This window comes from Giraffa tippelskirchi, chromosome 2 (assembly GCF_054371585.1).
Source record: "Giraffa tippelskirchi isolate mGirTip1 chromosome 2, T2T-mGirTip1v1.2.pri, whole genome shotgun sequence".
NCBI lineage: Eukaryota > Metazoa > Chordata > Mammalia > Artiodactyla > Giraffidae > Giraffa > Giraffa tippelskirchi.
In genome coordinates, this window is record NC_137276.1 from 69,128,837 (window position 1) to 69,154,141 (window position 25,305).

Sequence of the window (25,305 nt, forward strand, 5' to 3'; positions counted from 1 at the left end):
TTTTTTTCCCTCAGAGTCAAATGGAAAACAAACAAATCAAACAAACAAACAGGAAACTTTTGATGAGCATCTTCATTTGGCTAGACCAAAACCTGAGCATTACCCTTGGCTCCTTATCTTACTCTTCAGCCTCACATTCTATCATCAGGAAATCATTTCACCTCTGCCTTCAAACATAGATCCAGAGAGTCTGACCACTTCTCACATCTATCTCTTGAATTAATGCCATTCTCTCATAACCAGGTCTCTAATTCTGCCCTGTTCTCTTGCTAAAGTGTGAATTAGATTATGTCACGTGTCACTTTGTGATCACCCATCTTGTTAAAAGGAAAAGCAGACTCTTCACCACATACTGCTTCCCTTCGTTATCAGTTCTGCCTTGTTTCCACCTCTGACAACCTGCCCACTCTGCTTCAGACACCATGCCAGGGCTTTTACCCTGGCTATTCTTTCTGTTCAGATCACTCTTCTGGAAATTTGCTTGGTTTCTTCTCCTTACTTCCTTCAAATGTTTCAGCTTTTAATGAATCCTGCCTAGGAAATTTGGCTAGCTGGTTCACTGCTGTATCCCCAGTGCCAAATATAGTGCCATAGTTCAATAGATATTTGTTGAATGGATGAATGGATAAGGAAATATATGATTATGTGTCACTTAACCTCCATGTTAATTCTGACATGTGGCATGATCTGTCTCCATTTGATAGATGTGGTAAATCAAAGGGGACAACTTGATAGTTGTGGGTTTGTAAGCCTGTTATAGTTGCCTATGAATGGCATGCATGTGTGCTGAGTCTTTTCAGTTTTGTCCGACTCTTTGCGATGCTATGGTTGAAGCCCACCAGGCTCCTCTGTCCATGGGATTCTCCAGGTAAGAATACTGGAGTGGGTTGCCATGCCCTCCTCCAGGGGATCTTTGTGATCTAGGGATTGAACCCACGTCTCTTATGTCTCCTGCTTTGGCAGGCGAGTTTTTTTACCACTAGAGCAAACTGGGAAGCCCTGACTATGAATAATTCACTCCAAAATTCTTGTTAGGTGAAATGAGATATCCTGTACTATTTGCCTATAAACTACAGCATATTTCCTTATTAACAATTAGATTTTTCCAAGTAATTTTTTTTAAATCATAGAAGTCTTGCTAATCTAATTAATTCATGAGACATTATTGAGAGCCTAAATATATACAAGCATTAATTTAGTCTCTGGGATATACTGATGAACAAGACAGAAAAACCTGGAGTTTATAGTTAAATACATGCACAAATTAAGAAGAAAATATCAGAGTTATATGTACAGTCAAAAAATTAAAAGAATGTGATGTGGCAGAGAGTGCCAGTGGCAACCAGATTGGATGTAATGCTGGATATTCTCCATGTAGCCCTCCTGATGTGCTCTTTGCTCTTCTCCACACTGCTTTATACTTTAGGAGGCTGATCTTTCTGGCCTGGGCTCCCTTGCCATTGGCCTCTGGTTGTGTTTGACCAGTGGGAACCTTTGACAGAAGATTTGAGAACTGGACAATGGTGAGGGCTGGGTATATAAACACCTGAATCTTCCTTGCCAGGTTCCCACTGATGGGGAGGGAGTGTTTTCCTCTATCTCAGGCTGTGTTCTTGTTGAGTGACCCTCTTCATATGTTTTCATGCTCTGAGTTTTAGGAACTGCTCCTTCCCTTACTCTTTCTGCCCTAGGGGTGGTAACCACTCCTCCCTGACTCCTGTAGTGCCTGAGTATTACACTATATCTTTATTCCCTAATATAATAATAAATCAAGTTATATTACTATAACAAAGTCCCTCTGTTAATTATACTGAAGATCACATTTTTTATTCCCTACCCACCCATGACTGATAAAGGTGGTTAGACAAGTCCTCTCTGATGAAGTAATGGATGATGTGAGTCTTGAGGAATGCATCCATGAGGAGGATATTTAGAAAAGATACTCTAGACAAAGGAAAATTTGAGGCAAAGAAAATAAGATGGGATGGGCTCTGTATGTTTGTGGAAGTTGAACAATTTTAGCTCAAGTGCAGTAAGCAAAGAGTATATCAAACATCTATAGTAAATAAAGGTGAGATCTAGGCAGGTACTATCTCTCTGACTTTGCATTAATGTCCCTATTGTACTGAAAAAGCAAAACAAAGCAAGAAAAATGTATCAGTAATAAGTGGTAATATTTTGTGTGATATGCCTTTATCTGATTTGTTTATTTGTTAGTTCTGTGGGGGGTAAAAGAAAACTTACCAAAAATAACTTACATTTTCATTTCCTTTATTTGTAGCACATTTTCTTAAGTCACTTAAGTATTGGAACAAGAAAAGGACCATAAAGGAGGTGAATAATTAATAAGTTAAACATTTATAGGCCATACTTGCAGTGTACTCTAGCAATATGAAAAAGAATCATTAATTCATTGAGAAATAATTTGAAGATCAAGTTTATATAGCAGTGTATTATTATTTTTAAACCTAGCTTCATTGCATTATTTTGTTTGTGAGACCAAAATGACTTCCTGAGAAACAGATTTTGTTTCCTTAGAGTTATCTTTGCTATGTGCTATGCTCAGTTGCTCAGTCATGTTAGACTCTTTGCGACCCCGTGGACTGCTGCTTGCCAGGCTCCTCTGTCTATGGAATTCTTTAGGCAAGACTACTGGAGTGGGTTGCCATGTCTTCCTCCAAGGGATCTTCCTGACCCAGAGATCGAACCCATGTCTCTTGCATCTCTTTTATTGGCAGGCGTGTTCTTTACTGCTGAGTCACCCGGGAATCCCAGAGTTATCTTAGTTATCTCCTTTTCTCTCATATTTACATTTGGTCAATTTCATCTGTCATCTCCATGCAAGAACAAATTAACCCCTTGTCTTCTGACCTTCCTTTTTGTTCCGCATTTATCACTCTATAGTATTTACATGTTTAGAATAATATTTGCTGTTTTCTTGGTGTTCCTCTGTCAAGTTGATCAACTATCTTTTGGAGTTTTTGTTTCTCTATCCTAATAAATGAAACCACATTCTGAAAGAATGTTGTGACTCTCTGAAATATATTCATTTCTGGTCAGGATGTTATCTTGATCTAAAAAAGTAGTTTTGGTAGTGGATAAAACCTAGAATAATACCTGGCATGTGCTAGGTGCTTGGTAAATATTTGCTGGTAGAATAATGCTTGAGAACTCAGTCTCTAATGATAAAGAGATGAGACTTAATACTGCCATTTGTCCATGGTATTGGGGAAGATATTTAGCTTCTTTAAGCCTCAGTTACCATCTGCTATAAAATTGAGGTAATAATAGTGTCTAGCCTTCAGGATTGTTTAAGAATTAAATGACATCATGCATGCAAAGGGCTTAGCACAGAGTCTAGGACATAGCAAGCACCTAAATGTTAGCTATTATTTTTAACAGTAATTATTTTGTAACCCAAGAATAGTACATTTTTTAAAGGTAGTAAACTTTAACAGTAAAATTTTACCAGAATTTATTTTTTGGCAAGTTTTTTCTTCATTTATCAAAACATAAACATTAACTTATTAGTGAGTGAGTAGGTAGAAAGTGGAAATCTCTAATATATAAATTAAATTGTAATATACTTTGTTCTCATTTATTATTATATGTTTAAGAATAGTGATATTACTTTTTTCTTTTTAATTCATGAATGCCATAGTTTTTAGATGAAGAATGCAACTATCACCTTGATCCTAACTAGACTAAAAATACTGACTATAATTTTTATTGCTGTATAATTGACATACAGCACTATATTCATTTTAGGTGTAATTTGTTTTAAAATTAGATCTTTTATGGCATTATTCTTATTATTCCAGGAACTGATTTTGATGACAATTAACTAACATGTATGTTAGGTGAGGTTTGTCCAAAATATCTAAATAATCACCCCCAATATATGTGTGTGTGTGTATGCAACTTCACATGCAACTTCACTCATACATGCAACAGAATTCAGGAATATTAAAAGAACACATTACTCTGAGATACTTGAAATTCTCTATAAAGGGGACAAACTATTACTTTATAAGAGTTTATTTTTTTTTATTAATAACTCCTTTCCACTTGCACTTCATTCATAAAGAGATAATGTCAACTCTGTCAAGCACAGATCTGTAGATTCATTGTAACACAGTGCTACTTCTTGGAGAAGGGAGAATGTAGCAGTATTCCCTTAATGAGATGAAACAGTCTTAATAAAATCACAAGTATTGGCCTAAGAATTGTCTAGGGATGCTCTATTCTAGAATTCATATTTTCTTATTATCTATGATGAAACAACCTGCTTAAGTTTATGAATCTTGATAATAGAAGACCTAGAATAGAATTCAAACCTCTTTTTCTTTGGACACTGTTTTTTTTTTAACTAAAGAAAGAAAAAAGTGTGATCCTTGTTTTCTAGTCCTGGTACCCTGAAATCTTCCCTTGGTAAGGTTGAAGCAGTCTTACCTGTGTACCACCATTGTTCCTAGTGCTTTAGACAGAATTATGGATGGAGGTGCTTCTCTTTCACCTCCCTCTGTATCAGTGCACATCTCTGGTTATTTGAAACATCAGGCATTCTCTCTTTCCACTGAATAGACCATTTGGAATTTCAACCCATTTTCTCTTGTCTGTTTATACAAAGGCACTAAGACCTCTGAGGATTTTTTAGTTTTGGCATGTATGTGTGTGCTAGACCATATGTCAACCACAGAGATCCCAGAATGCACAGGGACAGTGGGAGGTGGGGAGCGTGGGGGGGGATCAATATTCTCACTACACACCTTTGTAAATTCAAATCACATTTCTCTAGTATTATAGGTTCTATTTCCTAACAGCATCTTGGGAGGACTAATAAGTATAGGAAATTTTCACAGAGGTATTTCTCAGAGCTCATGGGAAAAGTTAAAGGAAGTATGCTCTCATAAATAAAGCTGAGTTAATTAAAAGCCAGTGCAGCAGCCAATACACAGAATATTTTAAGGAAAAAAAGTGACATACAATCTTCAAATGCCAACTGTTATCAGAAAAGACAGTATTTTATTTAGGAAAAATATATAAAAGGATATCATAAAATTACCTATATTTAGTGTCACTGAGTAAACAATATTATGTGTCTGATGTGAAGACTCACAAAGAAAGATTCTCTCCTTCTAGGTGTAATCGTGGTGTTTTCTAAAGTTTCCACAAGAAGCAAGGAGTTTTTACTGAAATTTGTAAATAGGTTAATTGAAACCAAGTTTTGTTTTTTATTAAGAAGATATATTGTTTTGGTATGAATATTTCTGAAATTAGTACGTGACTAAGTAGCTTATTTTATACTAACATACTACTATGAATGGCCCACAGTTTATTTATTTTCTCCTGTTGCATTTTTCCTGAAAATCATATGCAGAGAAAATTTTCTTTTGCTATGGTAAAAAGGTAAACTATCCCTGATGCTTGAACTGCTGCTCTTGGCACTAGACCTGGGGTTGACTGGCAGAATGGACCCCTCAGCAATTTTCCCATTTTTGGTGTTTTCCAAAAGAAATGGCTCATTAAAAACTCCCGTTTAGATGTTACTATGGTTTGGAAGAACAGTCCCATACCTACTTAATCACAAATGCATTTCCTTCATCAGGTAGGTTTCTCATTCCTTCCCTTGTTTGCTCCATCTGGAGAGGCCTGGGCACCCATACGAAAGTCAACAGTACCTTAACACAGACACATTAGTTGAGGCTGCCCCTGCTCCAGATACCAGAGAGAGAGATTATTAGCATAACACACCGGGGTATTATGCCAGCTCCAGATTCTTTGCTGATGCTGAGATGAGGAACACGGGAGGGAAGGCTAGGATGGAATGACCAAAGTCTCCATCTGTCTTTCTGCCAAATGTGCTAAGCTGTAGACACTGCAGTGTTTTCAAAAATAATAAAAAAATATTTTGTTCATTAAATTTTTAAATCCTGCTGACTTTGTGAAATCAATATAGCAGATAGTAATTGATTTATGAAATGAAAAACCTCTGCCTGACCAGTAAGCTCGGCAGTCGCTGCTCTCAACACCGACCGTGCCCTTCTGCTCATTAGTACACTTCCTTTAGCGCTGCCTGAGCCAAGGACACCATCAAAACTGGAAGCCTCTGCAGACAGACTGTTTAAGATGTAGCTTGCATTGTCTCCCTGGGGTCTTATGCTTTCTCCCTGTCTCTCTTCCTACCGAGGTCAGCTGAAGGACTTCACCTTTTTCTCACAGTCCCTAATGTCCTCAAAATACCTTATTGGAAAGGCAAGGCTCCATTTATACCTGTCTTTTGACATTTTAATCTACTTGCTACTTTCCCTTTTCTCTCACCTTTTCCTGTCTCTCTTAGCTTATCTTACTTAGCTTGTCTTTTGCCATCTGATCTTGTCAGCTCATTGATCTTTTATTTTTATATTTTTAAACTTGCAAGGTGAACAAAATTTCTTTTTGCTATTTTAATTGCTTTTGCCTAACTTCAGCACTTACTCTTTCATTCCTAAGACATTTTATACTTTTTCCTGCCAACCCCTATATAATTATGTTCGCCTGCCACCCTTAAAAGTTGAAGTGACTGCTGTAAGTTAGATATCATCCTAGGTGCTTTCCATCAAATTATCTTCTCAAAAAGCATGTAACCAAATATTATCCCTGGTTACAGGTGAGGAAACAGATCCAGAGAGGTCAAGTAACTAGTTTGAATCACTCAATTAGTGAAGGACAGTGCTGATATTTGAAAGTAATTCCTTTTTACTCTAAATCCTGTTTCTTTTTTTTTTTTTCCAGTATAAAATAATGCTTCCATTTGCCTCTGTTTTACTTTAAAATGCTTAGCTAGCAAAATCTAGCTCTTGGCTGCCCTTAACAGAGCTCATTCTCTTTAATGCCGCTCTTTCAAATAACCCTGCTCTGCAAGCTGCCAGAATGCAAATGTGTTTATCTCAAGATTTGGTTTACCCTAATATATTGGTCAGCTTACCCTTTCCACTGAGTTTTCATGTATCTGGTAGTATGGAGCCCCTCATATCATCATTAAAGGTAGAGGGGAGCATTCTCATGTTGTCAAAAGTCACCAAGAACAATCCCATAACCTAGAAAAATGAACAGATAGTCAAGCCAAATTGGCAACCTTTGGGAACTTTGTGAAGATTTCATCTTCTCTTTGTTCTTTTGATGCTACTCTGGAAGCAAGTAAGTGGTAAAATTATAGAGCACTGCAGCAGCAGGAAAGTGATGCAATGTCCTGACTTGTTAAGTGGTTGAAGGTACCTGGAGTTTCCCAGTACAGGTACTGTATATTGCAGTTAAGTGTCATGCCCCATCCATAATGCATTGCTGCTGCTAAGTCGCTTCAGTCGTGTCCGACTCTGTGCGACCCCATAGACAGCAGCCCACCAGGCTCCGCCATCCCTGGGATTCTCCAGGCAAGAATACTGGAGTGGGTTGCCATTTCCTTCTCCAGTGCATGAAAGGGAAAAGTGAAAGTGAAGTCGCTCAGTCGTGTCCGACTCTTAGCGACCCCATGGACTGTAGCCTACCAGGCTCCTCCATCCATGGGATTTTCCAGGCAAGAGTACCAGAGTAGGGTGCCATTGCCTTCTCCACCATAATGCATTAGTTTACAGTAAGTTAATAGGTTCCATCCATCTGGAGTCTTGCATAATTTTGTAGTAGCATCGGGCATTATTGTCATTCAGGATGTGCAATATTCTACCAAAAATGAACCATAGATCCCATATTAAAACAGCTGCAGATTTAGATTTAGCTACAGTAGGGAGAAAATAATGTGCTATGGAGGTTGGCCAGAAGAGCAATGGAGATATGCTGTAAATGAGGGGGAGGAGAAATAAATTGAGGTCAAGCTGCCAAGAAAGACAGAAATGGAAGCAGGGGAGGGTAATTCATATGGTCAGTGGCAATTCGAAAGGACTTAAAATCCAAGAAAAGAATGGAGAATACAGGGTGAGTGATGGCTGAGTGAGTTGATGAAATTTTAAAGTAGGAGGTGGTCTAACCAGAACAATGCTTACAAATATAAATGAGGGGATAAGGAAAATAGCTACAAATGTGATAATTCATCCTTAGGACTTATTGTAGGCAGGCTATTGATTTAGGAATAAACTGCTAGAAAAGCTATTGATGCTTGAGGTGATCAATATCTAAGAAAAGAGTTCTGGTCTACAAGGAATCAGAGCAAATCCAGACCATTACAGGATTTGAGATTATCTTGGGTACCCTTGGACTAGATAGGTGTCTTCTAATAATGGACCCTGATGAGATTAACTAGTCACATCTTGGGAGAAAATGTTGGAGGGATCAGTTGGTTCAACTTTAGAAAACTGAGGTAGCAAAATCTTATTTCAATAGAATTGTGGCCTTATGAGATTCTCATTAACTTCAGGGCCATCTGCCTTTTTGCTATTCACTGGACTCGTTTAGTCACAGGTGGGTAGAAAGGTCTCAATAGTTTTGGTTTCCATTCAATTCTGATTTCAGCTTGGGAAATGGAAAGACTAGTGACAGCTATGGCAATGCTGGACTTCTCTTTCCTCTGTGGAGCCAGAAGTGGCTACCTATGCAATTCTCAGCTAACAGAGCAAGCAGACAGAAAGTGTTTCGCTTATTCTTGTGTTTGGCTCCCTAAAACCATTGTTTTCTCTTCTTTATGGTACACCTGGCTTCGGAGACTAGACAAGGAACATAGTGGCCTCTAATTCAGCAGTTGACTTCGTTGGTGGAGTGAAGGAAATGCTGGTTACTGACCATCAGTGGACAGTCATCCTCTTGACATTTATCCCTAACTTCTGTCTGCTTCCCTGGTTTAGAAATGAAATATTAACGGATTTGCCTAATGATCAGGAAATATATCTGGTACCTTACAAGTTACTAGACCTCTCCAAACTTTAAAAGAGAAATGTCTCTATTACTAAGACATGATTTTGTTTTCCTTTCCTTTTGAACATGAAAACATAAAAAACCTAATAGTTAACCACCTGCTGTTCCATCACTGCATCAAGAAAGCAAAGAGGCAAACCAAAACAAAACCAAAGTTGTTGTTTTTTTTAAGTCTAAAAATCTAGGAAATTACAGGACCATTTCAAAGGGCTTTCTCTCCACAAAAGAAAATTTTGTAAAATCTGAAAAACTTTGAAAATTCTGGAGTTCTGTGATGATGAAATACAGTGGAGCAAATGTTTATTGAGCACTCAGCATATGCGTTTTACCTACATCATCTTATTCATTCCCCTCCCCAAAGTCTATGCCATACGTGCTGTTTACTCCTCATTTTACTGATGTAGCAGCTGAGGCAAAGAATAGTTAACTAACTCTTCCAGGTATCAGGGTCAGAATTCAGTAGGGCCATTACACAAACCAGCAAATTACCACATAAGTCTGGACTCTGGACATAGACTTTTCTGCTTCTGTGATTTAGAATCTTCCTGTTGGAAACTCTTATATTATTTATTTATTAAAATACGTGAATGGGGAAAAATTCTGTAGCTGTGTTCTAATACTGTGAACAAACTAAAATCCAACAGAGTACCGCTCTAGTCAATAAATATATAATTCTCTCACTTAGAATGACTGAGTTCTCAAAGTCATATTTAAAAAATAGGTATGTGAAGAGAGGATATTTTATGAAGGGGCTCATCACTTTATCGGCAAGATTCAATAAAGATTTCCTTCAAATGACTGGCTTTGTATACTTCACATAAATATATTTCATAATAATTCAGGGTAGGAAATACTTTAGAACCATGTGTGTTTTCATGGTACTTTTTATTCAATTAAAAATCCTTGATGAAATATGTGACATGTTTAGTAAATATATTCACTGAAACTTTCTGAATTACAAAAACTTTATTTGCTATTTGGGGTTTCTTTCAGCCCTGCCCCTGTCTTGTTTTTAAGATTATGGTAGGACACTTAACATGAAATCTATCCTCTTAACACATTTTCAGGTGCACAGTACAGTATTGTTAACTATGGGCACAATGTTGTATAGCAAATCTCTAGAATTTATTCATCTTTTAAAACTGAAACTCTGTAGCCATTGGAAGCAGCTCCCCATTGTCTTAATTCTCTAGCATCATATTTTCAGAAATGACATTAAGAGCATGTGCATATACTTCAAGTCACTCATGATGGTACATAACAGTTTGGATTTCTAGATACAGTTTTTCTTTTTGGTTTCTCTATACTTAGGAATAAAAGTTTGACTATGTGTTATTTTTCCTAAAAAATGTTGGTTCCATATATGTTAAGCAAGAATTCTGAAATTTATGAGCTATTTCGTGTCATTTCCAAATTAAAATGTAAGTGATCTAGACATATATGAGGCAAGTATGACTTATCTTAAATCAGTGACAGCTTAAAGCATAGGATTTGCGAGGCACCTACCCATCCATCTCAGAGAGAAAATCGTGTTTCCTTTCCCTTTGTTATGTAAAAGCATTTCCTCTCTGTCATAAACAAAACAGTAACTCCTTATCTAACAATGGTGCATAGCTGATTTAAGTGTTCTTTTGTTTTTACAAGGCCTTTTAACAAGGCCCTGTTTATTTAAAAAAATTTAGAACACATTTGGAAGTCCTTTAGATAGGGATGCTAATGTTCTTCTTATTCTCTATTCTACACATGGCAATAAACAGCTGGGTATTCTTCTTTCTGAGAGCTCTGAATCTGGGCCACTTCTAGAGTTTCTAAAATTTTGTTGCTAAGGTCAGGCTCTGGGTCTTATCACAAGATCATATATATCATATACAGTTTAGAACTTTTAAAACAAATTTTGCCATCTCAATCCCTTAATATAGTCTCCTACTGATTTATATTAGGTCATTTGTTTTAGACAATGGAACTACCAACCATTAGCTAATGCTCATGGAAATATTTAGACAGAAATTGTATTGAAATTCATATGAAATACCCAATAAATTTTTCCATACTAGAAATTTCAATTTTGATATATTTCCGTAACCAAATGATAAACCCATGTTTAGTTATTTAGAAAATAACCACTGTTAGAAAAAAAAAAAAAAATATATATATATATAGAGAGAGAGGCATGTTTTCTACTAAGAGGCCAGTGATTCCTTATACATCTTGCCAATAAACCTTCTTCAACATAAAATTCAAAGACTTTTTTTGGATGAAGTGAATAATGAGAACAAAGGCACTCAGTCCAGAGTATGAAATTGTTTTGAGTAAACAGTGAATGGATAAGTCTGATAGAAAACTAATGAGAAGTAAGTTTAGTCCAGATTGAAGAGGGCTAAAAATGCAAAACTTGAAATTTCACCATTTTTCTTTAGGAAGGTCATTGTAGATTTTTAAATAAGGGATGACATCATTACAGCAATGTTACATGAAGAACTCTTTCAACATTTTATAGGGCATACTGGTAATGAGGTTATTGCAGTAATCTATGTAGAAGGTGATGGATGAGGGCAGGAATAAAAGTTGTAATGAGGAAAATGGAAAGTAGTCCTATGGATTCCAGAGCTTGAAGGATGTTTGACACATGCTGTTCTCTGAGATGTTCTTCTCTCCTTTCTCTGCCTTACTAATTTCCTTAAGTTCAGATCTCAACTGAAATGTTTTTGTTTACAGGGAAGCCTCCCTTGATCCCATAAATCAAGGGCCCATTACATTTATATGCTTTCTAACACCATGTTCTTTATGTTGCCATGTTAGACATGCTTATAATTTTTAATTAGCTGTTTGTAAATATTTTTTAAGGTCTTCCCTATCTGGCTTTAACTCTTACAATGGCAAGTATCATGTTTGTTTTATTCACTATAACATCACTAGTACCTAACAGATAAGTACTCAACAAATTTTTGTGGACTAACTGCTTTTACTGACTTGTTCAACACACAGGAAAATGAAAGAGGGTAAGTGGGTAGGAAAGAGTCAAGTTTAACTCATGTTGAACAGTTATTGGTCCTTCATTTACACTTTAGAGTAAGTGAGCTTATATATTTTGCTATGAGCAGTTTTGATTAAAGAAGTGAAGTATTGTGTATTAACTTAGAGCAACAGGAAGAGATGGCTACTAAATGGAGGAAACAGCAGAGAACAGGGAGACAGGATTTAGCAAGAAGACTGTGACCTTGACTGATTAGATGGAGAACCAGACAATCTTGCGGATGCTCTGGCACAAAGCCACTGTTAATCCTTAAAGGTTATACACAAACTGTTAAGCCAAATACTTTGTGCTTGACAGTCATAGATTTAGAATGTTAGATAGTCCAAAGAGAAATCAAAGACAGATCAGTTCCAAATTCTTGACTTCTCTTCACAGTATCTAGCCAAAGTATCAGGCTTTGATAGAAAATCTCCAGAAAGGGAAACCTTTCTGGTTTCTCTTTTACTTACACCACTAGGTGCTGACTCAGAGGCCAGCCTGATCAGTAAAATCACAGTGAAGTCAAGTACATACTTCTTCAAAACTCTTTGTCCTCTGCTTTCATACTTTGCGAGGAAGCCAGTGTGTATTTGTTCACACTCTCTAGTACTACTTAATACTACTAATTATATGTGAGTGCCTTTATTAGAAAAGGTGCTATGGTGAGAACTGTGTATTTTGTAAGTGCTCCTTCTTAGTGATCAGTAATTGGGTGAGTTGTCAGTTGCAGAATCACATCCTGATTTGATTAGATTGAAGCAGTCTTTTCTAAATGATGGGATGCTGATTTTAAATGTAACTGAAGAATGATCCTTTTGGTCAGATAGAAAATGGCACATCTTAATGGAGTCTAAAATACCAGATTATTCATCTCTTCATCAAGAACCTTTGATTCAAAGTCTCATGTTTCAGAATTGCTTCTGCAGATTTTAGGCCTATTCTTGATTCAGAGCTTGTGTTGACCTGGGCTGGAATCAGTTTTTTCCTAGCAAAAAGAGGTATTATAAAGAACTCTTAAAATTCAATATGAATAAAAATAACCCAGTAAAATATGGGCAAAAGTCTTGAACAAATAGAAAAAATATACAAATAGTTGATAAGCACATAAACAGATGCTGAACGTTACTAAATATCAGGTAAATTCATATTAAAACCATATGGAGATATATTTTATACCCACTAGAATAACTAAATTGAAACAAAACTAAAAATCTGACATAGTAAATGTTATAGATGATGTGAACCAATGAAACTCTTATGCTTTACTGAGGGAATGTAAAAGAGTACAATTGCATTGGAAAACAGTTTGGGAGACTCTTTAAAAAGAAAAGTATTGGTATTTCCCTGATGGTTCTGTGGTTAAGACTCTGTACTCCCAATGCAGGGGTCATGGGTTATATCCTTGGTCTGGGAACTACGATCCCGCATGCCTCACAATGCAGTATATATCTATCTATATCTATATCTCTATATATATAGATATATATGTATGTAAAATAAATAAATAGAAAAGTATATATCTACTCTACAAGCCAGCAATTACAATACTAAATATTTATCCAAGAGAAATAAAAACTTGTGTTTCAGGAAAACTTACACACTAGTACTGCTAGCTGTTCTGGCTTAATTTATAGTAGTCAAAAACTGGAAACAATCTAAATGCCCACCAACAGAGGAATGCACAAATAAGTGTGCTGTGTATGAATATACAAATGAATACTACTCAGCAATAAAAAATACATTGCTACTAAGTATGTCTTTATATTACTTTATTCATCTAAAGTAGCAACTTAAACAAGCTTAGGTCTGAATGCACTGAATGCTCTGAATGCTCTGAATCAGGACTGGGCCTAAAATTGTATTGAGCAGAAGAAACCAAATACAGAAGAATACATTGAATAATTCCATTTATATCAAGTTCAAAAGTAGGCAAAATTAATATATATTGATAGAAACAAACCTGTGGTTGTCTGGTACAGAGGTGAGGAGATGGACTACAGAGAAACACAAAATAACTTCCTTGGTGGAAAAATCTTTCTATGTGTGGTAATTACACCAGTGTATGCAATTGTCAAACCTATCAAACTATACACTTTAAGTCTGTAATTTGTTGTATGAAAATTATACCTCAATAAAAATGGATAAATAAAGGAGTAGTTGGTAATCAATTAAAGAGCCTAACAAAATTATTTTGAAGTGTATTTAATTTCCATAAGAGCATTTTAGCACTTTGAAAAACATATATGCTGCTAATCAAAAATGAGAATGCCACTAAAGCAGATTTTTTTTAAAACAAAGTAAAAAAAAATGCTTGGTTACCAAAAGTTTAGTTATTATGAGATTTACTTTTCCAAGCACACTTTATTTTTCATTTTAATTCAGATTGTTCTTGTCACTTATTAATCCATATTAATGAGAGCTCATTGTAATGTCAGTGTTAGTGTCATATCAAAAAGATGTGGAAAGGTCTGGTAGATGGACTTTTCTGCTAATTGCCGTTTTTTTCATCAAGATCCAAGCATTATAGTCTTTATTTTTCATCTCAACTGAAAATTGAAATGTCTGACATTTGTTTGTAAAGTTATTAAAATTCTTTTCAATGAACAAGCTATGAAATTATTTTAAACAATTAAAAAGAACTATTCTTGATCTTCAAATATTATGGCATATTTTTTTCTTGACATACATGAAAATTGCTTGTGGTTGATGATTTTTAATACTGACATCTCTACAAGTTTATTTTTCGTTACCGTTTTTTATCCTACATTTCTATATATATGAAATGTATTTAAAAGTTCTATTTTATAGAAACTTTAAATAGTATCTCTGTAAAGCTTTTAATATTATGGATTTATTTATGTTAATGTCTTATCAGGAAGTATAATTTATAAAATAAATTTGTATCACCTGAGAGAAGTAATGTAACAATTTGGATGGGCCTTTTAAGGCCAAAGTTAACTGTTCTCCAAGTGCAAATATACCAAAAATATCATTATATTGAAAAGAGGAGGAAAATAATTAATATTTTAGAATTAATAAAAGTTATTTAAAGATAGTATGTATATTACAGGAAATTTGAATGAATCATGTGATATGGGAAAAGAGTTATATTCTGAAGCCAAATAACTAAGAAGGAGAAAATGAGCATCCTGTGGAAGAGATAAAGCTTTGTTTATCCAAGTGGAACCTGAAAACCACAATAAATTGGTGATATATTGTCAAATTCAAAAGTAGGTGTGCAGTGGCAACATTTAAAAAAGCTTAAAAATTAAGTGGAGTGTGGAGTTCAATACGTTATAAAGACTATTAAAGACCATAGCTTCAAGAAAAAAGATGAGAATTTTCAAAAGTCATGGGGGTTAAACAGGGAAACATTACTGCATTTAATTTTCCAGTTTCTGAAATGAATGCAATATTAACAGAATGAAATATACTGAAGTACACTGAAGTGTTTTAAAACAAAAGAATACACTCTGATCTTGTGTGTGTGTGTATATATATATATACACATACACTTTCACATATACACATACACTTTCACACACACACATATATATATACACATAAGTTATCTATATATCTATATCTATATAAGACTTTGGCCAAGAATGAGAACTAGTGCAGAAAAAAAGGCTGGTGTGAATTTATAAGAATAGTAGAAATGACAAGGTTCTTTGTTGAAAACCAGTTATATCAGTGTTATATTTTTGTTAGCAATTCACAATTGGCAGGGCTTTCCTGCAAACTCAGTGAAGAGTGAGTGGCTTACACTGCTCTTACCAGCACAGGAAGGATGATGGCAGTGGCCATTTATTGATTACTTATTATTTATAAGCCTTCTGCTGGGTGCTTCACATAAAGCATATGAATGAATTATACACCTCATTGTATTGTATGAACTTGGAGCTAGATACATGGCACAAAGCCACACATGTTAAAGAGTAAACAGGGATTTAAGCACAGTCTTATGCTTATTCTAAAATTTGTGTTTTTTCTACTTCACTCTGTTCCCTGTTTACTGTGTCTCCGGTAATTAAAGACCAATTTGATAAATCTTCATTTTTTCCCCTTAAGATCACAGAAAGGGGGAAAAGGCTAGAAAGAGACCAAATAATACACATACCCAGAAATGCAAATAAGTTTGCATGAAGGGAAGAAGAAATATGGCAAGCTTGGCATAATTAATAAATAAGATTTTTCTATTTAATTTGGTTGAGGACATCTCCTTAGTTGAACACTGAAGTTGGTTGAGATCTCATTTCTGTAATCTTAAGGAAAAAATGAAGGAATATCAAGAAGAAAGAGGAAGCTTGCAGAGAATGAATATCTATATTCTGAGTTTCCTTTTAGGTTTAATTCAAATATTATTTGGGCAATCATATGTTAACTTTTGAACTAGTTCTGCCTGAAGTCTAGGAAAGGACAGACTTTGGCTTTTGAGAAACTAAAGTCTTGATGATTTCTGAAAATACTGTCATTATTGAGACATATTTTCTGGTTATATTTAGCGATATTTCAGGTCATAATCATCTCAAAATTTCTTTTGCTCTCACTTTGAAATATATTTTCTTGGCATTATTAGTATTTTATATGAAAGTAGGAGCTAAAACATGCCCTAAAAGAAGACTTTTTTTTTTTTCAAGGATATATGTCTTTTGTTGGCTACGAGGAAGACCAGTTGGCTTCTGGCCACCAGTTACCTCACTGAACTTAAAAATGATATTACCATGGGTGTCTTAGAAGAAAATGATAGCTGTTAAATACTTGCTATTTACAGAGAAGAAGCCGATTCATGTGTGCAGAAAATATATGGATGTCTTTCTAAGAAATGGTGTTATAAAACCAAAGTGTAAATTCAAAAATACAACAGAATAACTGTAAAGAAATCCCAGTGGCCATACTGACAGACTATAAACTTTTGTAGTTGTTTGAATCTAATACTACATCTGATCCTGTTATAGTTCAGGGCTTCTAAACTTCGTGTAACTCAGAGTACCTGTCTTGTTTGCATGTTTAAAGATGTGACTGTCCATGAGAGGCCTAGAGATTCACTATGGGTTACAGTGATTTTGAAATTGTTACCATATCTTCAAGTTTATATATGTATAGAATTAGCTTTGTCTTTCAAACATTTATAGTCTCAAATTATTTTGCAATAATTGTGTTGTGGAAGAACACAATTATTACAATTATCTTTGAGGTAGATCACTATTGTTTCACTCATATTTTTGTGGTAATCTTGAGATTCAGAACTTTTTATATAGTTTCAGAAAGATATTTCTGATAGAAGCATTTAGGCAGTATGATGTTATTCATGGTAAGGAAATACTGAATATCTCCTTATGCGAGTTGTAAGAGGTAGCTTCCCTCCTATAATGTGAGACAGACTTATGCAAAAAGAAATACAAATAGCAAATAAACATAGAAAAATATGTTCAATCCTATCAGCATTAAAATTTGCATTATATCAATTTTGATCTGTGTGTGTGTGTGTGTGTGTGTGTGTGTGTGTGTGTGTGTGTACTCAGTTGTGTCCAACTCTTTGGTGACCCCATGGACTGCAGTCCACCATGCTTCTCTATCCATGGAATTTTCCAGGCAAGAATACTGAAGTGTGTTGCTGTTTCCTATTCACATAGGAAACTGTAAATGCGATCTTAAAATGTCTACATTCCAGTGTGATGAAATAATTGCTTTCACAGCTACTAGATGAAAGTAGTTATAAATTATCAGAAAAACAATGTGGTACTATGGATCAAAAATGCTAAATTTAAGTCTATGCATTTTTACATATAGAAATGTATTATAAGGAAACAATCAAATATAGAACAAAAGTTTAATGGACAAGGCCATTTAAAATCCCCCTCCAGTATTTTTATGTTATGTATTATTCAAATGTACATCAATAGCACAATAATTCATATCCTGGAACAATCTGAAGACATTAAAATTTATATTTTTGAAGGATATTAGTGACTTCAAAATTTCTAATAATGTAATATGTGTGCTCAGTTGCTCAGTCACGTCCGACTCTTTGAGGCCTCTTGGACTGTAGCCCACCAGTCTCCTCTGTCCGTGGAATTTCCCAGGCAAGAATACTGAAGTGAGTTGCCATTTCCTTCTCCAATAATGTAATAATAAGTTATAAAAAGAACACATAAAACTGACATCTGTATGGTTCCAAATATATGTGTATAAATAATACCTGTGCATAGATACAAAAATATTTGTTGGTGGTTTTATCTTTCTGTTGCTTTTATGTTTATATTACATTTCTCATTAATTCTTAGCTTCCCTGATAGCTAAGACAGTAAAGAATTTGCCTGCAATTCATTCTGCCTGTACTGAACAACTCAGGTTCAGTACCTGGGTTGGAAGTATTCCCTGGAGAATGAAATGGCAACCCACTCCAGTATTCTTGCCTGGAGAATTCTATGGCAGAGGAGCCTTGTGGGCTACAGTCCCTGGGGTCACAAAGAGTTAGAGACAACTGAGTGACTAATACATTAATTCTTGATATGTTAAAGGCATTTTGCAATGAGCATTTTTGTTTTTGCTTTCAGAAAACAGAGCAATAGATGTTATATTAAAAGAAACATCTCATAAAATAAAAACATATATATTTAGACTATTAAAAGTGTACATTTTGGATTCAATATGATGCTATATATTCAAGTTCACAGTCATTCATTCATTCTTCATATGAATATGCATTAAGGAACTTTTTGTGTTAGATGCTATTCATGGTACTGACCATATGATCCTTTTGTTTCATAGAATCTCCTGGATCCAGTCTCTTTTATCCCATTTACCTTAAGATTTATTAACTTTATTGATATCCAGTTTTTTTTTCCCCCCCAAAATATGGTATTCTATAAGTGGATTTTCTCGAGCTTAAATTCATGGTCTTTTTAAAAAAGTTTATTTCCTTTAATGTCAAAGTAACATAAATATGTTTGTATGTATATATATTTTTAGATACATCATATCTATCATATTTGTTCATATGTACTCTCTTAAACAGCCCTAGATAACCTTTACATGCTGTAATCTAGAATCTGTCTGTCTCTTGGTTTTGTTTTGTAAACATATAGAAATTTTAAAAACTACAGCAGAATCCATTGCCAGTGACACACTAATCTTATTTGATGTCAGTGGGAGATAGTGCTATGATCTTGAATAATTCCAGTAAGTCCTGTGGGTTTTATTGGCAATTTGTTTCTAGGAACAGATTGCATTTTTCAGCCTCAGTAGTCATGGGGCAAAGAACTGCCTCTAAGTGGTAACTTGATGCTCAGGGTGTTTCCTCAGTTATAACTATAACTTCATATGCTTTTATATAAAGAAGAGGAAACAATTCCATAACTATTTAAAAAATCTATTTAAGAATATAGAGAATTCTTAAAATTTGAAATACATTAAATCAAAGATTTTATTGTTATTCAAGGTAATACAACAGCTTCCAGCTTTCTAATAATCTATTAACTGTTATTGTTGAATTGAAATTTTTAAGGGGGTATATTCATATTAATCAGGATTTCATATGTCCAGACATATTATATTTAATATTTCTTAAGTAGTACTCTTTGAAAGCATTGCATGAAATTAATGATAACTCAAATTTACTAAAGAGATTATTTTTTTATCACTGGCACATTCATCTTACCTTATGGTTGACCTCAAAATATTCTTAAGACTTCCTTCTTAGATTTTCCATTTATTATCTTAATAATGTTTAAAAAATCAGTTCTCATTTTGTCTGGGAATGTGATTTTTAAAGAATTGTGCTCACAGTTCTGCCTCACATATGGTTGTATTTTTTGTGTGTAAGGATCAAAGGTGTGCGGAGGGTGGGGATGCAAATAGTGGTTGAAATCCCTAAGTGCTGAGGAAAATGTACCATTGTTAATTCATCTAGCCAGATGCAGCAATTTGTTTGTTTGTTTATTATTGTTGTTCAGTTGCTAAGCCGTGTCTGACTCTTTTATGACTCCACAGACTGCAGCCTACCAGGCTTCTCTGTCCATGGGATTTCCCAGGCAAGAATATTGGAGTGGGTTGCCATTTCCTTCTCCAGGGTATCTTCCCTGGACTGAACACCCATCTTCTCCCTTGGCAGGCAGATTCTTCACCACAGACCCACCAAGGAAGCCCTTGTAAATTATTTAATGTAATTTATTCAAATGTTACATATATGTATCTGGCCTTATATAATGGGCAATATTTTAATTGTTAAAAAATTGAGGATCATGGTTCATGATAAGGCTAAAGTATGTGTATATGTGCATGTTCACATGACTTATAGTCTTGCACTTCTAGACTAAGAATCTATTTTTTTCATCCCCTTGTTACTATTCTCCGTTGTTCATTACCAGAACTATCAATAATTCTAATGAAGTGTTAATAATTGCCTGATCCTAATAAATTGTACCAGGTTTTATGTTAGATGCTCAATGTTTCTTTTTCCTCTTGGAACTTATATTTTAACAATTGCAACAACATATATAAATGTAAGCTAGACCGCCTCATTCAAATACAAAAATATTTCTGTTCTCCTTATCCCATTTCTTTGAGTTTGAAATAGGGGATGAATGAAGGAAAGCATAAGAAAAACCACTAAACATGTCTCAGGAGTACTACTAGTTTTGTGTGGGGTAATGCAGAGATGTGGCAATGTGAATGCCCACTGATTTATGATATTGGCTTTTTCTTCTAGCAAGTTGTAAGTACATGGTTCCCCAGTCAATGATCATGTTGAATTTACTGTGGTTTCATTCTTTTGTTAGTGGTTAGGGAAAGGACATTTTGTTGTTGTTGTTGTTGTTAATTTTAAGTCTTGCTTTTCCCCCCTGAAGATTGTAAATTCCATTAGATTTATCACACTAAAGCTGATCCACAGCTGGGTCTGTTAAAAAGCCTCTTTGAATCTGATAGCTTATTTTTAGCTATTCCTTTATATAAGCTGAAAGGTAATTTCCTGAAATTTTCTCTACAAAACCATTTTGTGCTTGGTTGAGTTAATGCAGTTCAGATAATTCCTTAAAAATCATAAAAAACTATATGACGGTTCTTTTAAAAAAATAATGAAATCCAAATAAATTTATTTGATAATAATCATACAAAGAATCTTTAAGGATTAATTATATGATGGTGAAAATTTATATAACAAAAGTGGGAATAAGATTATCTTTACTTAAAAAGTTAATTTAATTGGCTAAAATATGATTTAAAGGAATTTTGTCTACTAATTTCTGACTGGAAATAGGGAATTTTTATATAGTTTCTGGTAATAATAAACTTGTTTTCCTTTACTAATGCCAATGAATAAAATGACTAACATGTATTGAAGTTTTTCTATGTACCAGATGCTTCTCTATTTTTCACAATAGTACTGTGAAATAAGAGCTATTATTGTCCCAGTTTTATAAATGAAGAAACAAACAAGCAGCCATCTTAAGTAATTTATCAAAGTACAAGAGATAAAGGAATCAATCTTGAGTCCTGACCACAATGCTATACAATGCTTTTATGCACTGAACTATGCTAAGCTGATGCCACACCCAGACTTATTCAATGCCTGCAAAGCAAGCCACTGGTTTTGGAAACAGCCCAGGAGGGTACATTTCTTCCAAAATTATTTTAAGAAGGCACACTTCGTGAAATTAATATATGCACTTAACATAGAAAGAAAATGCTGTGGATGCTGAAAAGTACTGTTTTATTTCCCCATATTATGTATTCTTAGAAATGTATGCATTCCCTGACAGAGCAAGGAAGTAAGGGAAGATAGAAGAGAGAAAATAATTTTGCTTCGGAAGGACAGCCAGTAATCCTTCTCAATACACGGAAGTCACTTAGAGATTTGGGGAGCTGTTTTGCTCTCCTGGGAATATTTAGTTTGGTTTCATTATATGGGGAAAAAGCTTTAAAATGAAACTCAAAGAAGACTAGTGTATAAATCCAGGAGACTGCCTACCTCCATCCACAACTCCTAGCTGCCTCTCTGGCATGGAACAAAGAACAGAGCCTGACCCACGACTGGCACTCACAAACCACTAGCCAGCAGAACAGAGGCAAGAATTTTGAGGAAGGGGACATTTGCTTGTGTGTCTTAATTCAAGAGGTAAAATGTGGGAATTTTATCGTAGAATTCACCCTCTTATTAATTATAACAAGCTTTAATTTTTTATCATTTGTAAATGTATTTTTTCTGTTAAGTATATTTCTAAGCACAGGTTTTACATTAGGCAGGGTTTAATTCTGAGATTTGATTTGAACTTGACTGATCTATGAAAGGTAAAGCCTAGTCATCCCAGATCTGTTTGGGTTTATGGTTCATACCTCTTCTGCTTTCTCTCTTCATCTCTTCTTTCTACTCCTATGTTGCCTTACTAGCTTTAGGGAAAAATCATGAACTTTTATAAGAAAAGAAGAGAAAGTGCAAGCTCCAGGCTAATTGGTGACTCTGTCCTGTGATGGTCAGCAAAGAAGGATGAGAGTTTCTCTGAAGTGAACCAAAAGTCACCTGACTGACATACCTGGTGTATAAGTATAATGGTGAAGGTCTCTAAGAGTCACTTCTAGTCTAAAGTGAGGCTGCACCCAGGCAGGTACACTCCTTGGGAAAAAGGAATCCTGGTCCCTAATTCATGAAGATCTGCAATTACTACCAGTTGATGAACATTTTATTCATTTTCTTGTCTTGTCTTCTTCCAACCCACTCTCTTTGTGTCCGTTTTTAAAAATACAAAAAGTATGAGGAGCAATCTTCAATGATTTCTGAAAAACACATTGCTTCTAGCTATTTTTGTCTCAGTAACTAAGAATTCTAGATTGACTGAAGGTAGATAAACATATTTTTCTTCCCCATTATAGAATTCTCATACCTCATTTTTGTCTAAGGAGAGACAAGAATCTTTTTACAAATCCCTGAAACAGTGTGACAAAGTTTTTCCTATGAATTTGCTGTGGATAACAATCCATACACTGATAAAGCTTCTTGGACAATAAATCCTTGAGAATGTGGCAACTTTGCCTTCTAGTGCAAATTCTACCCAGTTTCACCTTTTTTCTTTGCCACTAGTGTTCTCAGATGATTCCATCTTACCCTGTTCCTCCTCATGGATAGTCTTAGCCTCCTTCTATTTTTGCACCTATTTTGTAGACACCATATATACCTTACCTTGAAAAGAGACCTAAATATCATTTTTGTGGGAACTGTCAGGGTTAGGGTTAGCCTAATCAGCCTCTCTGTCCTAACCAACACCTGAGGTGTCTGGCAATTCATATGACACCAATCCCATCCTGTCCTGTTCTTACACTTCTCTGAGCATTTTAAAATACTCTCTTTTTTACTCTTCCACCTGGAAAGTAATAGGCCTGCAGAGAGAACTGGAACAAGGAGCATTGTTTTCAAATGCCCAGGCATTTTGCACATATAATTCCATTTGAGACACATTGGTGACATTTTCCATGTAAGAGACAAATAACTGAGGCTTAGTTCTGTGCGCTTAGTTGCTCAGTCATGTCCGACTGTTTAAGACCCCATGGACTGCAGCCCACAAGGCTCCTCTGTCCTTGGGGTTCTCCAGGCAAGAATACTGGATTGGGTTGCCATGCCATCCTCCGGGGAATCTTCCCAACCCAGGGATCGAACCCAGGTCTCCTGCATTTCAGGGGACTTCTTTACCGACTGAGCCTAAAAACTGAGGCATAGAGAGGTCAGTTATTTCCCAACATTACATAGCTCACAAATGGTAGAGATGGAGTTCAAAGCTATGTTTGTCTCAAAGCTCTTGTTTTTCCATGACACCATGCAGCAGCATCCCTTTTGTGAGGGCACTGTCCCGTACAGTCGTCAGTTGCTAGTTAATGCTTATGATATTTCTATAGCAAATACCAGGCACTAGCTTTGTTTCATCTCAAGTACCATGTTTAAAACAATCTTAGACAATTTACAGAGTATGATACAGTTTTTGCAAGTAGAATTATGTGTGCTTCTTACTGCAGTGGATAAATGTGCTAGTATTCACAGAAGATAAGATCAAAGAATCTCTTCATTCAATCATTTATTCAACAACTATTTAATAGATGCAGGCTTTATGCCAAACACTAGGGATGTATCCATGAACATAACAGACAAAAATACTTGCTGTTATGGAATGCCTTATTGGGGAAGACATAAGCAAATAAAATGCACATTCCATTATATGGTGATAGTTTCTCTGGAGAACAATAAAACAAAGATAAAAATAAAACAGTTTTAAGTAGAAGGGATCATGAAGGCCTTACCAAGGGGATATTTGAGTAAAGTTTTTCATCTTACTTATCAGCAATATTGAACACAACTGATGACTTCTTCCTCCTTGACCTGCTATTGTCAGTAAATTCAAGGACAGAACTCACTGCTGACTTTCTTCCTACCTCACTGGCTTTTCCTGTGAAGTCTCATTAGCTGGCTCTACCAACCTCTTAATGTTAGAGTGACTCAGAAATTAATCCTTAGATCTCTTCTCTTTTGTATCTAAATTTATGTTTTGTATCTAAATTTATGTTTCTGGCAGAAATTAGGAAGTAAGCCACGTGGATATCTGAAAGGGAGACTGTTGCAGTCACAGGGAACAAGTACAGAGGCCCTGAAGAATGTACCTGTCTATAATGGGCCAGGGAGAGAGCTGTAGGCCATGAGGTCAGAAAGAACATATATATCAGTGCTGTAAGGCCTTGAGGCCTTGCTGTTCACACTGAAGGAAGCAGGGAAGCCATTAGAGGGTTTTGGACAAAAAAGTGACACACTATGACTTATGTTTTGAAAGATCACTCTAGCTGACATTTTCATATGGAATGAAGGTGGAAGATAATTAGGTGGCTACAGCTAAACCAGGCCAGGAATTTCATGTCTTGAGCCAGAGTGCTGGTAGTAGTGTTGTAGGAAGATGTCCGATTCTGGTTATATTTAGAATGTGTCTTTTGATCACAGGATTTGATAATGGGTTGGAAGTGGATTTGAAAGGAATGGAGAAGCCTCAAGGATGACTTCAAAGACCTGAGAATGTCATTAACTGGGCTGAGAATATTAAGACATGAATAGGTTTAGTGGGGAGAGCAGGAACATGGTTTTACATATGTTAAGTTTGAGATGTCTGTTACTCCTTTAAGAGGTGACATTGAGAAGCCAACTGGATATATGAGTCTAGAATTCAGCAGTGAGGTCCAGGCTTTAGGTATAAATTTGGAGTCATCTGCGTATGTCTGTATTAGTAGTCTTAGTGAAGTATCTAAAAACATAAATTTAGATACAAAAGAGAAGAGATCTAAGGATTAATTTCTGAGTCACTCTAACATTAAGAGGTTGGTAGAGCCAGCTAATGAGACTTCACAGGAAAAGCCAGTGAGGTAGGAAGAAAGTC

The 25,305-nt window shown here is 35.4% G+C and overlaps 2 protein-coding genes across 7 annotated transcripts in view; one reads left to right on the forward strand and one right to left on the reverse strand.

Annotated features, from left to right (window-relative positions):
• The window catches only part of CTNNA3 (catenin alpha 3), a 1,864,976-nt gene that overhangs the window by 768,605 nt on the left and 1,071,066 nt on the right, over window positions 1-25,305 (forward strand). The gene's annotated exons all lie outside the window — the stretch shown is intronic.
• LRRTM3 (leucine rich repeat transmembrane neuronal 3) overlaps window positions 1-25,305 on the reverse strand; it is a 202,599-nt gene that overhangs the window by 135,739 nt on the left and 41,555 nt on the right. The window lies entirely within an intron of this gene.